This window comes from Felis catus, chromosome X, assembly GCF_018350175.1.
Source record: "Felis catus isolate Fca126 chromosome X, F.catus_Fca126_mat1.0, whole genome shotgun sequence".
NCBI classification, from domain to species: domain Eukaryota; kingdom Metazoa; phylum Chordata; class Mammalia; order Carnivora; family Felidae; genus Felis; species Felis catus.
The window spans coordinates 21864029-21881853 of record NC_058386.1 but is presented as its reverse complement, the minus strand read 5'-3'; the positions used below and the strand labels follow the sequence as shown (position 1 = coordinate 21881853).

Here is a 17825-nt window from a genome sequence, read left to right as displayed (position 1 = left end):
GCCTGGAGCCTCCTCCAGATTCTGTGTCTCCCTCTCTCTCTGCCCCTCCCCTGATCACACTCTGTCTCTCCCTCTCTCTCAAAAATAAATAAACATTAAAAAAATTTAAAAGATCATTCTTATTGCTATATGGAGAATAATATCCATGGCAAAGACTGGACCAAGGGAGATTAAATAGGGGGCTAGGACAATACTTCCTGTCGGAGTTGATGATGGCTTGAATAAAGTGTTAGCATTAGAGGTGTCTTTGTAAGAAGTAATCAGACTCAAGAAATATTTTAAATATAAAACCCATAGAATTTAATGATGAATTTGTACTCAAAGGTTATGTAAACAGAGTATTTTAGTAACTGGCTTGCTACTGAACACAGTACTAATGATATTCCATTCCATTCCACTCCAAGCCCAATGTGGGGCTTGAACTCAAGACCCTGAGGTCAAGAGTCACATTCTCTAGGGGCACCTGGGTGACTCGGTTGGGCGTCCGACTTCGTCTCAGGTCATGATCTGGTGGTCCATGAGTTCCAGCCCCACGTCGGGTTCTGTGCTCAGAGCCTGGAGCTTGCTTTGGATTCTGTGTCTCTGTCTCTCTGCCCCTCCCTTGCTCACACTCTGTCTTGTTCTCTCAAAAATAAATAAATGTTAAATTTTTTTTAAAGAGAGTTACATGCTCTAATGACTGAGCTAGCCAGGCACCCCTCTATTTTATTGGTATCTATTTCAAGTAGGCCTTGCAGGGAAGTAAGATATACTACCTCTTATGCCTCTTTGGCATAAGGATTATTTTAGACTGATTACTTTTAAGAAATATCAGATAATGGAAAAGCTCTGAAAACTGAGAAGTTACCCTTCTGTAAGTGAAATTTGTATTTATAAAAGAAATCATTTATAAGGCTATCTCTTTCTCTGTAATAGGAAGAAAAGGATGAGTCTAAATCTCTAGAAACTGTTATCAATGAATAGGCAAGGATTTAGGCCGATTCCTGGGGTATTTACCATGAGTGGATAGTTATCTGTCTGTATTCATGGGACAAGGCAAACCTAGGGTCCTCCTATTGCTCTGCCATATTCCTCATTCACTACTTAGAAGGCAAGAATTTAAATCTGCTTAACAACCTTTCCCTGCTTTCCCTGGTAACCTCCCATAACTGACCCCCTTATACATCTTTTGTCTTTAAGTGAAGATGACATTTAAGGTGGTCACTTGGGCCATTTCAGGGACTAACTCAGTTTTCATGGGTTCTCCTAGATATATAGGAGGTATACATGTTATTGAACTTCTATTTCTCTCTCTCCTGTTAATCTGCCTTTTATTATATGGGCACCTCAGCCAAAAACCTATAAAGGAAGAAGGAAAATTATTTTTCCTCCCCCATATCTTATGCTCTAAGTATGAGAAGTAAGGATAATTATGTTTATCAAGAATAGAGTTTTAGGTCTTATTTAAAAATTTTCATTGATTTATCAGATAGTTGCTGAATATCTACTGTAAACCAGATGCCATCTTAGAGAAAAGGGATCCATCAGTGAACAAAACTTTAAAAAATTGTTACCTACATGAAGTTTTCATCTTAATGAGGTTAGACAATAAAGATAATTAGTTATATAGTATGTTAAAAGATGATATGTACTATCAATAAAATAGGAAGGTGGTGCTTCTCAAACTGTAAAGTGCATATTAATCAACTGGGACCTTTTAAACATGGATTCTGATTTTAGGAGGTCTATGTAGGGGCCTCAGTTTGGGTATTTTTAAAAAGCCCTTAAGTTATTCTACCTGGCGTTACTCTTTATCAAAGGGGAACTAGGAATCTTAAGAACAGACTAGGATGAAAAGTCAGTAAAGTGAAATAATACTCTAAGAGAAAACTGAAATAATAAAAATAAGGAAAGCTGAGGAGAAGACAAGAAAGGAAAAAGCAAAATGAAAACTCACATTAGAAAGTACAAACTACAGAGCCCCTGGGTGGCTCAGTCAGTTAAGCTTCTGATTCTTGGTTTCAGCTCAGATCATAATCTCACAGTTCGTGGGTCTGAGCATTGCTTTGGGCTCCATGCTGATGGTGTGGAACCTTCTTGGGCTTCTCTCTCTCTGCCCCTCCCCAGCTATCTCTCTCAAAATAAACAAAGCAATTAAAAAAAAGAAGAAAGTGCGAATTAGGATTGATGTAGAGGATGAAGCATAGATGTTCTCCCAAAAAGTCAGAAAAAAAGAATGACGCAAAACAAAAAAAAAAAGAGATGGCTGATATGAAGACTGGAGTGTAAAGCAGTAATCTACAAATAACTGGAATATCTAAAAAAGAAATGAAGACAAATGAAACAAAGGCAATGACCTTGGTTGAAATCCTCAATGTTTTTCCATTGCTCTCAGGTGGAGAGGACAATGCTTATCATTGTTACCACTGCAAATGCAGCCAGTTCAAAAATGCAGGAGAGCTCTATCTTGGCCAGAGTACCATACACCAGTTATCAATCCCAAAGGTGCAGACCACCATGCCATCCCAGGGGATTACTGTAAACACTTCTGCCCACTGCATCTTGGTATGAGAATTGCCAAAAAAAAAAAAAAAAAAAAAAATTACCGTCAAGAACTGGATGGACTACTTTACTTACACAGAGAAGGAGACAGCAAAGTCAGCTTCGATGGTGGGCGTCAGTCCCCTATGGTCAGTAGGTTTCTCCTCGTGGCCAGATGCAGGGCATTTCGCCTACGCACAGACTTCCGATGCCAGAGTGGAGGGAACCCTGTCCCTTCCTCTCAGAGGGCAGATATAACAGTGGGATTGGCTAGGTGCCATATGACGCACACACTTTCATCAGAGACAAAAGAGTACTCATTGAGTCTGAAACAAGGAAAAATATTCCCACACAAGGTGATAAGCTGGGCACAAGCTGTGTGGACTCTATCTCTTAGTAAGGGAATGTTCCAGACCCAAGGCCCATCCTTAAGCAGCTAAGTGGGGGTGGAAAGACTATATGCAGGAGACTGCCTTTCCCAATGGTTTAAACATTGGAAAAGAGACACTATATTTTCATTATGTACTTAGAATATTTATGAGAAACAAATGAAAAATGCTTAAAAAGTTAGCAAATGAAATATGGCTACTGGCTATGAAATTAATATAGAACCAATAATTCTAATCCATGCAACAAAGAGATCATTCAAAAATATAACTGAAAATATTAATTTTTACTTTTATTTTTTATTTTTTAAATAATTTGTTGTCAAGTTAACTAACATAGAGTGTAGTCTTGGCTTCAGGAATAGAGTCCTGTGATTCATCACTTACATACAACACCCAGTGCTCATCCCAACAAGTGCCCTCCTCAATGCCCATAACTCATTTTTCCCACCCCCCCCACCCTCCACCCCCACCAACCCTCAGTTTGCTCTCTGTATTTAAAAGTCTCTTAGGGTTTGCCTCCCTCTCTGTAACTTATTTTGCATTCTCTTCCCCTATGGTCTTCTGTTAAGTTTCTCAAATTCCATGTGAGTGAAAACATACATCTGTCCTCTGACTTAACTTAGCATAATACCCTCCAGTTCCATCAACTTTGTTGTAAATGGCAAGATTCCATTCTTTTTCATCGCTGAGTAGTATTCCATGGCATATGTATATATGCCACTTTTTCTTTATCCATTCAGCACCTGATGTACATTTGGGCTCTTTCTATACTTTGGTTATTGCTGATAGCGCTGCTATAAACATTGGGGTACATGTGCCCCTATGAATCAGCTCTCCTATATCCTTTGTATAAACTCCTAGTAGTGCAATTGCCGGGTCATAGGGTAATTCATTTTTTAACTGAGGAACCTATACACTGTTTTCCAGAGTGCCTGCAACACTTTGCATTCCCACCAACAGTGCAAAAGGGTTCCCATTTCTCCATATCCTTGCCAACATCTGTTGTTGCCTGAGTTGTTAATTTTAGCTACTCTGCCCCATGTGAGGTGGTATCTCCATGTAGTTTTGATTTGTATTTCCCTGATGATGAGTGATGTTGAGCATCTTTTCATGTGTCTGTTGGCCATCTGGATGTCTTCTTTGGACAAGTGTCTATTCATGTCTTCTACCCATTTCTTCACTGGATTAGTTGTTTTTCTGGTGTTGAGTTTGGCAAGTTCTTTATAGATTTTAGATACTAATCCTTTATCAGATATGTCATTTGCAAAATCTTCTCCCATTCCTAATGGTGCCTTTTAGTTTTGTTGACTGTTTTCTTTGCTGAGCAGAAGGTTTTTATCTTGATGAGGTCTCAATAGTTCATGTTTGCTTTTATGTCCCTTGCCCTCAGAGACATGTCCAGTAAGAAGTTGCTGCAGCCAAGCCCAAAGAGGTTGCTGTGTGTTTTCTCCTCTAGGATTTTGATGGTTTCTTGCCTCACATTTAGGTCTTTCATCTATTTGGAATTTTAAAAATATTAATTTTTAAATAGTAATCCATTGGTGGTAATGGTTATAATCCATTGGTGGTGATGGTTGTATGTACTTAATACCACTGAACTGTACATTTAAAAAATGGATAACATTCTAAGTTTTATGTTGTATGCATTTTACCATAATAAAAAATGCAATTTAAAAACAAACAGCAATCTATAAGATAATATCTCAAGAAAAATATTTATCAAGAAAAGTACAACACGTATAAAAAAAACGAAACTTCTATTCAAAGGTATAAAAAAATCTTTGGTAAACCAATAGAAATACAGAGTTCCTATAAATACAAATCTAAATAGCAAATATTCCTATTCTCCTTAGTTAAAATATAAATACATTAAAATTAAAACAACCCGATGATTTGTTAAGTAAACAAAATGATACAAAGCTATTCTAGAAAATATATCATTCAAGAATGTGCTGCATGGGGCGCCTGGGTGGCTGAGTCGGTTAAGCGTCCAACTTTGGCTCAGGTCACGATCTCGCGGTCCGTGAGTTCAAGCCCCGCGTTGGGCTCTGTGCTGACTGCTCAGAGCCTGGAGCCTGTTTCGGATTCTGCGTCTCCCTCTCTCTCTGCCCCTCCCCCGTTCATGCTCTGTCTCTCTCTGTCTCAAAAATAAATAAATGTTAAAAAAAATTAAAAAAAAAAGAATGTGCTGCAGATATCTGAAAAATACGAATAATAAAGTAAAAAATGATTTTATAAGTTTAGAGGCAGATAGGTGTACAGAAGAGGAAATCAAGTCCAGAATGACATACACCTGAAGACTTTCTTTGCAGTCCAACCTCAAGTTTCTCTTTCAATAGCGGGATTCATCTGCTATACATGTAATTTAATATATGTTCTGGGTTTTGTTCCATCCATCTCACTTTATGTTTATCCATTATTTTTTTTCTTTATTTTTTCTTAGTTTTTTGCTGGATTGGCTACACTACTATTAATTCCATTTCTTTCCTTTGTTAATTGGACCTTATACTGGCTCTTATCATTCTACTAGTATGTCTTCTGTGCCCAGAATCAAACATATAGTTATCTTAAAATATACCAAAAGAAAATGCTGACCATGCTTCTTGAGTTTACTTCTTCCTCCAGTACAATGAAACATTTTGAACATTTTTACTTCTTTCAATGCTTCATACTCTTAGGACCTACTTAGAATGCTTTCAGTTAATTTCTTTGCAGTTCCACCCACTCTTAGGTTTTGATGAGATAGGTTAATACTTTTGATACCTTACTATGATTAGTCTCTTCCTTGCAGCATTTTTCTTTGCCAAGAATCATTACTACTAAGTGTCATCACTTAGTATTTGTATTTCAAATCTTCATTCCAAATATCACAATCCAATTACATACAAATATGGCTAGGTCATAGGTTTTTTCTTTTAATGTTTTTAATGTTTATTTTTGAGAGACAGAGAGAGACAGAACGTGAGTGGGGGAAGGGAAGAGAGAGGGAGACACAGAATCTGAAGCAGGCTGAGCTGTCAGCAGAGAGCCTGACACAGGGCTTGAAACCATGAGGTGTGAGATCATAACCTGAGCCAAAGTCAGATGCCTAACTGAGTGAGCCACCTAGACACCCCTCTGGTTTTTTATTATTTACTGTTTCCTCTCCTATTTCTCACTCCCTGTTTTGAAGGTTCTGTTCCATTTGTTGTTTGGTTAGAATAATCTTTCTAGTAGCTTCCTGAGATAAGGTAGATGGGTAATATGTTCCATTATTTTCTGTATAACCACAAATGTCCATTGCTCACCCTGGAAAGTGAATTACATCATAGCTAGGTATAAATTTTTCTGTGTTACAATCATTTTTTCTCCACATCCTACACATACTATTTTTCCCTATCTGAAGCTTCCAGATTGCTTATGAAAAATTTCATTGACAGTCTAATCCTTTTTCAAGTAACTTGTCTTTCTCTCTAAAAACTTGTACATTTTATTTTCCTCGCATTGAATTTAGGAATTTTATCTAAATGCCTATCTTTTCCATCAATTCTCCAAAAGAGTTAGTGAGCCCTTTGAATCTGCAAGCATCTTTTTTCAAACCAAGGAAATCTTCTTTGATATTGTTCTTCTATTCCTTTTAATTTTTCTGCAGATCATATATAGGCATACTTTTCCTGTTTTCTTCACTTAATTTCTCAGGTCAATAGGTTCTCAGAGGTGGCTATTCTCTTCCTTAACTTATCTACTGCATTTTAAAATTAAGAAAAGTACATTGATATTCTTTTTTAGTTCCAGAAATGTTTTGCATTGGAATGCTACAAATGAGTTTTCTCAACAACTATTATGAGTTTCATGCAGGAGATGTCATCTCTCTTGTCAGCAGCTCTACTTCAGGAGAAGTCACCTTACAGGTGCCCTGCTTTTTCTTCCATTTTGGTTGCTGGATTCAATTAAGCCCATTGCTATTTACTTTTGCCTGCAGAATGCTTTGTTCATCCTATGTTATCACATCAAGCTGTTGAGCAAATATAGTTGTCAGATGGAATGCAAATTTCAAAACTAATTTTGATGATATTAACAATGTAGTTTCAAATAATCCATTGTATAAATATATAGCAAAAAGTGGATGCAACAAGAAATGGATGTGAAAGACTACTGTAATTTGTTTTATATAGGCCCAACCCAAAAGAAGCCATTCAACCTTGACTTGGATAGTTAGAGAAATATATTCAAGTATATTATTTTAAAAATCATAAACATCAAAAATAGTAAAAATAAACGCAGAACTTCCAGGTCACTATGTAAAGCTGGTTTAAGTTCTGGTAGACATAAAACACAATGTTAAAATATTAGATAATGCTGGAAAGAAGCAGTAAATCATTTGCCAATGATAGTTTCACATCTAGAAATACCAGCTGATCAAGACAAACTGCTTACACAGGTCTTAAGTCAACAGATTCCCAGTTTAATTTCAATAATCTTTAAGTAATAAAAAGAAACAAAAAGATTCCCTTCCAAGTAGCGAACACAAAACCAAACAATATCCTAACAGTAACAACAGCATCAGCAAACACAATAGCACATGCTACGCCCAAGAATTATTTTAAGAGCAAAACAAAATAAAAATTAGGATATAAAAGAAGAAATGTTTGAATAACTTGACAAAATTCTGACAAAAAAAGAGTAAATCTGTGGCTCAGTGGAAACACAGAATATTGCAATTGATTCTTCATAAATTAATTTACTGCTTTAATTTAATCCCCACCAAAATTCACTTAGGGAGGCTCATTCATGAATACACATGCAAGAAATCACCAACAAAGTATTAGAAAAATGTATGGTACAGAGAATAATTATAATATAACCAAAATGAATATATTGAAAGATCACAATGGTAGCTCAACATTAGAATATATGTAAAGACCATTCTCCACAACAGACGACAGGAGAAAGGCAGTAATTTGACCTCATAATGCAAAACAACGTTATAAAATTTGGCACCATTTGAGTAGAGAAACTCAGTAAACCAGGAATATAAGTGAACCTCCTGAACCCAACAAATAGAATCAGCCAAAACACTTGAACGAACATCCCTTATAATAAAAAATATTAGAAGCATTCTCTTAAAATTCAGAAACAATTAAGAAAGCCAGGTAAGTGCTGATTCCAATCATTATACCGGTGATCCTGGTCAGTAAAATAGAAAAAGAAATTTAAATTGTGTGTGTGTGTGTGTGTGTGTGTGTGTGTGTATTAGCATGTAAAAAAAACAAAAAACAAAAAAAACCTGTCATTATGCACAAGTGATTTTTACCTTAGAAAACCCAGAAGTGCTACAAACATTATAAATAATACAAAGTTAGTAAGTTGGCTTTCTATGAGATAAACATAATCCAGAACACATAAAAGCATAATTTAAACATACTTTTTACAATTACTAAGAGTTTCACAGGGAAAAAAAACTAACAAAATCTATTATTGAGGCATAAATGTGAAAAAACAAACCTTGAAAGTCATTAGAAGAAAATACAGTATTATACATTTCTCACCTACGGAAAGTAAATAATTTATCTAAACAAGTTTGCTTAATTCAACCAAATCAAAATTCAAAATTTCTGTCGATGAGAAAAAAATGAGTAAAGTAAAAAGAAAATTCAAGCAACAAACAGAAAGAAGAAAAATCTTTTTTTTTTTTTAACGTTTATTTATTTTTGAGACAGAGAGAGACAGAGCATGAACGGGGGAGGGTCAGAGAGAGGGAGACACAGAATCTGAAACAGGCTCCAGGCTCTGAGCGGTCAGCACAGAGCCCGACGCGGGGCTCGAACTCATGGACTGTGAGATCATGACCGGAGCCCAAGTCGGACACTTAACCGACTGAGCCACCCAGGCGCCCCAAGAAGAAAAATCTTAATACAGAACTTACTAACTGTTACTGTTTAGAATGTGTAAAGAAATCCCATTTCTCCAGGTGAAAACAATTAACACCCTATCTCCTCTCATAAAAGCAAACAAAACACACGAACAACTTTTCAATAATTATGATGAATACAGACTATGTAATCAGCAAAATGGAAAATTAAGATCATATCTTAACCTGAGTCCCTCAGCTACTACTTTACAAGAGAAAGCAATCCCAAGAAGCAGGAGTGAGGGACAAACAGAATAAAACAGAAAGGGAAGGAGAGCCAAGATAAGGGTGTATTGATGACTTGGTTGCAGCTAAGTGTGACTGATTATCCTATAGGATTCTCTTCCAAGAAGGTGTTTCATTATGTCTTAGGTAAATCCACCTTGGAGGAGATGGCTGGGGAGTGAAAAAAATGTACTCTCCATTTATCATATCCCCTATTCAAAGTATATCCCATGGTCCATATGCATGGCCACAGAGCAGAATTCCAGAGCATCCTACTTCTTGGCATCAACCGGTAATCCCCAGGCTTAACAAGGGCAAGAGGCAAGTACTATTACTTTTGCTTGCTTGGGAATGCTAGAAGGCCACACTGGTTATGCAGTAACACGAGTAAGAGCAGGTGAGGTTGAGAAAATCTCAAGTGGCTTATAAGAAGTATCTGATAAAGACACACAAGATACCATTTCCCAGAGAAGCATGGCTGGCTCTGTCAGTAAAGCATGTGACTCGTGATGTTAGGGTCATGAATTCAAGCCCCATGCTGGGGGTAGAGTTGACTTAAAAAAAAAAAAAGAAGAAGAAAAGATACCATTTGCTACCTGTTGTATTTGCAGAAATTAAAAAGTCTGGCTACATCAATTATTGGAAAGGATATAAAAAATGGTATTATATATTGCTGACAGGTATCACACTATGTATCTTTGTAAGTGCAAATACTAATAGAAAAATTAAAAAATTAAATTTCCCCTGCCACATTGCAGAGCATATTTTAAGGAAAGTTTTAAATTCTTTCCCTGTTTCTTTAAGATGTACATAAATCTATTAAAAATCTAAATAAGCTTCTTTACAGCTTTACAGTCCAAGAATATCTTCCTTCTACGACTTGGGAGCCATGTCTGAAAAGTAATCATCAAAGAAAATAGCATGCCTATCTCCCATTTTCCGTGGGAGACCAGAAGTCTAATTTCGGCAGGAGCTTTGCTCCAAAACTACCTGTAATAAAGATATGAGAAATTTATTCATTCTTTGGATAAAACCAATTAGCTAAGCCAGATGGTCACTCCCATCTACCAAGTGAATTTAGGATGAACTATGTGTGACAAATGCTGCTGCCAAGTTCTCGTACCTGAGGACTGGTTAATTTTTCACTTGAGAACGTGGATGTAATGGGTTGTATATACTTGGTTATATAAAAGGGTGAGATTTCTTTCTGCCTTTGCAACCTCTTTAGTGGATGCCCTGTGACGCACATCACATTCGGATTTAACACTTAACTCAATAGTAAAACTGCTTTCTTTCTCTTCTGCCCTGTTGGAGAGGTTTTCTGTGTTGGCAGGAGATTTTGATTTTAATTATATTTCCCCAACAAGTTCTCATTTTGGATTTGAGTCTCAAGTTCAGGAGAATTCATTATAATTAAAACTTACATACAGGCACATGTAAGTATATATTCTCTTGAACCTATCAAATATTTTAAAAAGTATTAAATATTTTTAATCTGTCCCAAATATCTTAAAAGTAAAAGATGATGTAGAGAACAAAGGCAAAAGAAATGTAGATAACATTAAATTTCCTTATAAACTGCAGCCCATTGGCAAACACTTGAGGCTCCAAGAATGTGACATTCCTCTGGGGAACTCCCAAATGTCTTAATGTTAATGCCTTGCTAGAGGGGAAAAACCACCTTAGATTGACAATAGCTAGGCCTCCAGGATCCTTTAAGTCTTCTTAAACATATGAAAATCCTTCTGGAAACTTGCTTTCTCTCTGCCCCTCCCAACTTTTAAAAGTATATCATCATTCCCTCCTCACATCCCAGAGCAGCTCTTTCTGCCCATGAGTCCTGCCCTTGCCAATAGTTACTAAAACCACCTTTTTGTATCGAAATCGTCTCAAGAACTCTTTCTTGAATGTTTGCTCTCAAACCCCACTTCGAATCACATCAAAAGACAACCAGCTGATAAATGTTTGCAACAGAGAAAATTAAGTTTTAATAACTTTAATAGATAAAGTTCATGTAAATTAATTTTTCAAATACAGCCACTAGGCTGTCCTAGATTGGGACATGACCTTGGAGAGGCAGCTCCCTTTGGCCTCTGACAATTCTCAGGGATGGAGGAACTCACTTGTTAAGTGTCAAGAGCCAACACTTCCAGCCACTGAGGGAACCAGTGCTTCAGGTCTGAAGAGGAATCTAGAAGGGGGCAACAATATCTTTTTCCTAATTACATAGCAAACTAACTTACTTCTTTGTCCCCCAAGTTCAACTCAGAATATGCCACAGAAACAACAGTGATGAGTCAGAGAAACTAACCTAAGAAAGGGCAGGTAAACAATTTGGTCAAACTGTGCAATTATAGGCAAATGAGAAAAATAATGCAGAAAAAAAATTAGAGAAAATGATCCAAATATAACGGTATTTGAAATACAAGTTTCCCTAGCACTTTTAAACACAGAGCACTATGATTGAAATATTTAAAAGGTACCAAAGTATCTACCAATATGGATCCAAAAATATTGAAAATAAAATGCATATACAAACAACTCCGGATGGATAGAGGACTTCATTGTGCAAGTTAAACTTCGAAATGAACAGAAGAAACTGTAAGAGAATACCTTTTTCTTTGTGAGAATTCATTAAGACTTCTTAAATAATATAAAAATAAAGCTTTAATGATTAAATTTACATAGATTTAATTATCTGAAAACTATTTATTATCTAAGAAGAACATTCCTCACTGTCTTTGGAATCTCACATCTGGGTGGATTCCCCGTATGTACAAAACTAAACTTTATCTATCTTCTCCTCTTCACCTGTGTCATGCCAATTTGATTCAGAGTCCAGTTAGAAGGACCACAGGGTAGAGAAAAGTACTCCTCCTCAACAACATCATATGTAGCAGTATAAAGTTATTTACAATGGTTAGGATACCAAGGTATTAAGATGCACAATAGTCAATGCCTAGATATCAACAGGAAAATGGGCACAGAGTAGATAATTAGTGTATGAAAAGATGCTCATCAGTGTTATCAAACAATAAAAAAGCATGCTTGTTATAAAAGGAGATTTTGCCTCTTCTGTTGAGAAGAGAAGCAAATTATGAGTAGCTACTTGGAAGAAATTTACCTTCAGGTGATTTGGTACCCATTGCTAAAAACTAAAATACTCAAATTTGGAGGGGCACCTGGGTGGCTCAGTCTGTTGAGCATCCAACTCTTGATTTGGGCTCAGGTCATGATCTCACAGTTTGTGAGTTCTAGCCCCTTGTCAGGCTCTGCACTGACAGCGTGCAGCCTGCTTGGGGTTCTCTCTCTCTGCCCCTCCCTCCCCTCCCCCACCCCACGCAACAAATAAAAAAAATAATAAATATAAAATAAAATACTCAAACTTGGAGGAAAAAAGGAGATGTTACTCAATGATTATCAGATAAAAAAATTAGAAGTTGATCATATCACGGTTTTCCAAGAATGAGGAGAAACAAGCACCTGTTAGGTCTAAGCGGTAAGACTTTTGGGAGAGAAATCTTAAAACCACTTAAAAGTATAAAGTTGAATAAAAATCAAAATGGCTGCACTAGTGCTTTGGTGAAGCTGGATTTTAAAGTAACCTTTTCCCTCTCTTCTGCAAACCTCCCCTCCTCCCTCCTCAGCCTCTTATTTCAGGAACTTGTTACTGATGAGAGAGTATGGGGCAAACGGAGGACAAAATACAGGCTGGCACACATCCCGCCCCCTGATGGAATGTGTGTGACATTCCTCGGATACTCCCACCCAAAGCAAAGGAAAGGGGTTTAAGTGCTTGACATGGTGATGTGGAAAACTAAGGCAAATGAAAAATTAAATTCCCTTACTGCCTACAGCTCATTGACATGTCCTTGACACCAGCACAGCGACCATCCTCTAGGAGCTCTGCTGCCTCAAGGATGACAATTTGGTGGGGACAAAAGAGAACCTTACCTTAACATCCCAACCTCGAGGATCCTGTAAGTCTACTTCCTTTATCTCAACTGCCCCAAGACATATGCTGGCAATTGTACTCCAAGCTTACGGTCCCCCATACACACCTTTTTTTTTTTTAAATGTTTATTTATTTTTGAGACAGAGACAGACCATGAGCAAGGGAGGGGCAGATAGAAAGGGAGACACAGAATCGGAAGCAGGCTCCAGGCTCTGAGCTGTCAGCACAGAGCCTGACATGGGGCTCAAACCAATGAATCCTGAGATCATGACCTGAGCCGAAATCGGCCGCTCAACGGACTGAGCCACCCAGGCGTGCCCCCCACCCCCTGCATACACATCTAAAGGGTCTCACGACTGAGGTTTTATTAAATGGTGATAAATGGTGTTTCCTTAACAACAGCTAGCCCCTCAAGGTCCTGGAAACCTTGCTTCTAAAATTCCTTAGATACTTACTCTATCCCTGACCCCCTCCCAACCACAGGGTATAGAATGAGTTACCCATCACAACCCCAGTGCAGCTCCACCTGCCCACGGGTCCTGTCCCTGTGCTTTAATAAAAACACCGCTTTGCAGCAAAGACATCTCCAAAGATTCTTTCTTGGTCTTCGGCTCCAGACCACCCCACCATTGCTCCCAAACTTCATCAGCTACCAGCCTAAAGATGTGACAAAGGAGGGTGATATCAAGTACACAACTTTTGTCAAAACCAGCTAGGTCTTGTATTTTTCAATTCACTGGCCCCCCACCCCCACCCCCCACCATCTCCTCTGGGCATGTTTGCAGTTTTTGAAGGCCAGAGACTGCTGCAACCTCCTTTGCCCAGCAAAGCAATAAAGCTGTTGTTCCTTATTATCCCCAACTCTGTCTTCGTGTTGTACATTGGCTCTGAGGCATGGAGGTGGGTTTTCAACACCAATCTATTTAAGTCTGAATATTTATTTCCTGTTGGGAGGTGGACAACTTCCCTTCTGAAAGAGGCAAGTCCTTTGTTCTGTGTGTTATAATGTCCAGGCTTCTTTTGGACAGTCCTACTGTCACCAGCTAGACCCTAAGACCTTGCCTTGACCACTCACCTCCTTGTACTCACTAACCATTATCTTACATTTTCCCCTAAGCGCTTCCCTTGGGTTTTCCTCTGGACTCAGGCAAATGAGACCCTAAACCACCCCTCAGGTGATGGAGACTAACCTGACAAGACCTCCCGCCAGTCCACACCACTTAGACCATTTGCGTTACACCCGAATGGCACACCTGTGCTGATGGACTTTGGGGTGACCTCTGGAATGACCTACAATCCCTTTACCTCATAATACTACTAAAATCTCTGCCTCAGCCTCATTTATATAACATACAATGTGTATAGAGCCATGTTTCCTTAAGGCTAATGCATAGCCTCTTCATAGGACAACCAGGCTTCCCTACCTAAAACTTCATCCTAAACCTCAACAAAAGGAATCCATTCACCCTCTCTCAGGGAGTCATGGGCTTTGGAAGCCATTCCCTGTGATCTGCTTATTTGCTCCAAAAAAAATTTCTTTGCGCAACAACTCAACAGGTTGCAGTTTCTTACTCATCAAGGAGCAAACTGGCTTTGCTTTGGTTACACGATCAGCTTGAAAAATAACCTGTTCAGCTTTCTTTTGTCACCTATCCTGTTTCGAGTTTATTTGGACATATTTACAAGGAGATGCAACTAATCAATGTCACTTAGCTAAATAATGATTACCCTACTCTTTCTCTGCAGGCACATCTCCTTTTTAAGTTTTTTTCCCCCTTGGTTTTTTGTTGTTTGTTTGTTTTGTCTTTATCAGGATATATGCTCACCTAAAAGCAGCTACTTAAGATGCCATAGAATTTTTATTTTGAACTCGGAGAAGGTGCCCTTTCCTACCCGATTCCATACAAAAATTTGAGCCTGCAAATTATGTGACAAGTCTCTATTTTGTAATTTTAAATAAAATTTGCCACCATGTTATTAATACAAACATTAATATCTACATATATAATTTATCTGGATTTATTTTAACTGAGTGCAGTAGGGAAGAAATTGATTACTAATAATTCATGAACCAATTACTAAACAAAATGCCAACCAAGGCCACAGTTCCCTCAAAAAGAGCTATTTTGTCACACGTTACTGAGGGAAGTAAATAAAATCAGAACTTGGGCATGGAGGGATTACTTACAACAGGAGGAAGATTAGACAGTTTAAAAAGAACTAAATTGAAGGTAAAGTTAACAAGTAAATCTCATTGCTAAGTTAGAAATTTCTCATTTTTTGTTCCCCTCTTCTAGCAAAATGCCAAGTACTGAATACTGGATATTTTAACAGTTGAAATGAGTTCACGCCAACATAGAATCAAAGTTACAACTCCAGGCAATATTACTGTTGGCTTTAGTGTTTATAGCACAAAATGTTGGGCCTTGATCAGAGCATGTATTTTTACTTGATAGTATGTATGTCTATGTTCAGAATTAGTACAGGAAATAATTCACTATTTCTCTACTTATATGGCATCTCAGAGCCAAAACTTTTTTTTTCAATATATGAAATTTATTGTCAAATTGGTTTCCATACAACACCCAGTGTTCATCACAAAAGGTGCCCTCCTCACTACCCATCACCCACCCTCCCCTCCCTCCCACCCCCCCCATCAACCCTCAGTTTGTTCTCAGTTTTTCAGAGTCTCTTATGCTTTGAGCCAAAACTCTTAAAGGTATTGTGTGACTTCCATACCTGTTTAATGCTGATTAAGTAGATGGAAATTAGTCTTTCACTATCTCAAATGTCAGGTTACATGTTGTCAACCAGACAAAAATGAAAACCTGTCAATTGTTTAGCATTTCTTAAATAAAGAAATGTTACAGTGTGGATAGAATATTGGCACAATTTCAAAACTTATCTACTTGTCATTTGGAGGATTCGGCATCACGTAGCCAGTAAGTCAATAGTGATCGATGAAGAGAATATATACCCCTTGGCTCCTGGTTCAATGCGACAACAAATGGCAGTTAGTAGCATTAAATTGAAAATATAAACTGATTTTGAAATAGGTATAAGACATTCATTTCATGTCAAGAAAAATAAAGGAGAAATCTAAAAAGACAAGCAGGAGAATAAATCAAAAACTTCAACAAGGTGTTTCATCTTAAAAACCACTTCCTATCTAAATATACATATAAGTAGACCAGAGGTGAACTAAACATTAGTGAAAAAAAAGTCATTTATTTTCTAATGGCCATAAAATACAGAGTATCAGGACTCTGAGGGTTCTTCCCACATTGCCATGAAATCTTATTCCAAAAAAAATTATTCAATTTTGGTTACTCGAGCTGTAAATTATGCTGGTGAGTTACTGCCCTTCCTGATATGATTCCTTAAGAAATAATGCCTTATAATTGAAAGAGCACCAGTGTGAGAGTCAGAAGTACACACATTTCAATTCCAATTATGCCACTAACTTAGCTGTGGGACCTGCAGAAAATGCATTTACTTCTCTGAACTTATTTTCTGGAAAGGAAAAGGAAACAAGGTTTGCTATATAGCAATATTGGGAGATTTAAATGTAATAAGAAATAGTTCTTATATGAAAATTCAGTAAATGGTAGCTATCAATACTGTCTTACTAATAATATTGTTACCTTTATTTTCTACTTTTATTTTTATTATATTTTTCCATCTATAGTTAAAGCAACCTTGGGCAAGTTGAAGATTCTCTTGTTGCCACAGTCTCCAAATATGTAAAATGGGGATAAAAACATTATCTATTCACTGGACAACCTAAGGGTTCAATGAGTGAATATATGTAAATCACATAACACTAAATAAGTAAATACATATGTAAATCACTGTAAAAGCCATATAAATGTTAACCATTATCACTAATACAAGAAAGATTACATTTTATAAGCAACACTGAGCAGAATGGGAGATATTTGAGGTATAAAATTTCATACACCAGAAACACTAATCTATTGTACTCAGGCCCAACAGGGATCTCAGTAGCCAATTCTGTACGGTTTAATCCCTGTGGCAATATAAAGAAGCATGCCCTCTCCCGGATCACGATAGTCAGAGGAAACAAAACAAAAAAATATTCAAAACTAGAGACATGAACAAATAATGTCATTTAAAGTCTAAATGTGAAACGAACATCTAAATGACAGTGGTATGCAATTACAATTTTTGAAAAATACTTGGAAGAATTTGACAATGATGCCCACACCCAGCCACCCAGGAGATCATGCCCGAAGACTCCGAGAATTATTTTAATTTACACCCTTTCCAGGGAACCTTGCTACCCCTCCTCTTTGCCTCCGCCAAGTAAAATAAATGCTGTTGTGAGTCATGATTACTGGTGGAAGCAAACTGTCTTTTCCTGTGTTAGTCTCTGAGAATGCTGGGTTGGAAATAATGATTTTTCTTTTGCCTTTAGTATTTGGTAGACATTTTCTGTTAATATTGTTCATTAATATCTATTCTCATGTGAATAATCATACACTAAGTATATGTATCATTGCTAAGATGAAAACTTATTTATAAAACCCTTGAAAATGAAACTACTATGGAGATGGGATTAAGCTGACTTGTTCACAACTGAGATTTAATTTCAGAGTTTAATGAGGCTTTCTGTCCACTAGATATATGTTTTCTTTGGGGAGGATAAGAAATTAAATATCTCACAACAATTGACATTGAAATGGAATTATATTTTTACAGTGATAGAGCAAAGCTTTTACTAAATGAATAGTCAAGAATATTGCCTCATAGTCCATTTAAATTTCTCAAGTTAACGGGAAATACTTAATAACTTAATATGAAATCCCAGCAGGATATGTGCAAT

The 17825-nt window shown here is 37.2% G+C and overlaps 1 protein-coding gene across 5 annotated transcripts in view; it reads right to left on the bottom strand.

Annotated features, from left to right (window-relative positions):
- Nucleotides 1-17825, bottom strand: part of LOC101095955 (melanoma-associated antigen B18-like) — a 606992-nt gene that overhangs the window by 152583 nt on the left and 436584 nt on the right. For 2 of the 5 annotated variants that reach the window (XM_023249202.2, XM_006943632.4), the window contains exon 1: nt 2617-2932. The exons of 2 other annotated variants lie outside the window; for them this stretch is intronic. The gene's annotated coding sequence lies outside the window, so the exon portion shown is untranslated. Of the gene's footprint in view, nt 1-2616; nt 2934-17825 lie in introns of those variants that run through there. One more of the 5 variants, XR_006592853.1, reaches the window with a different exon arrangement.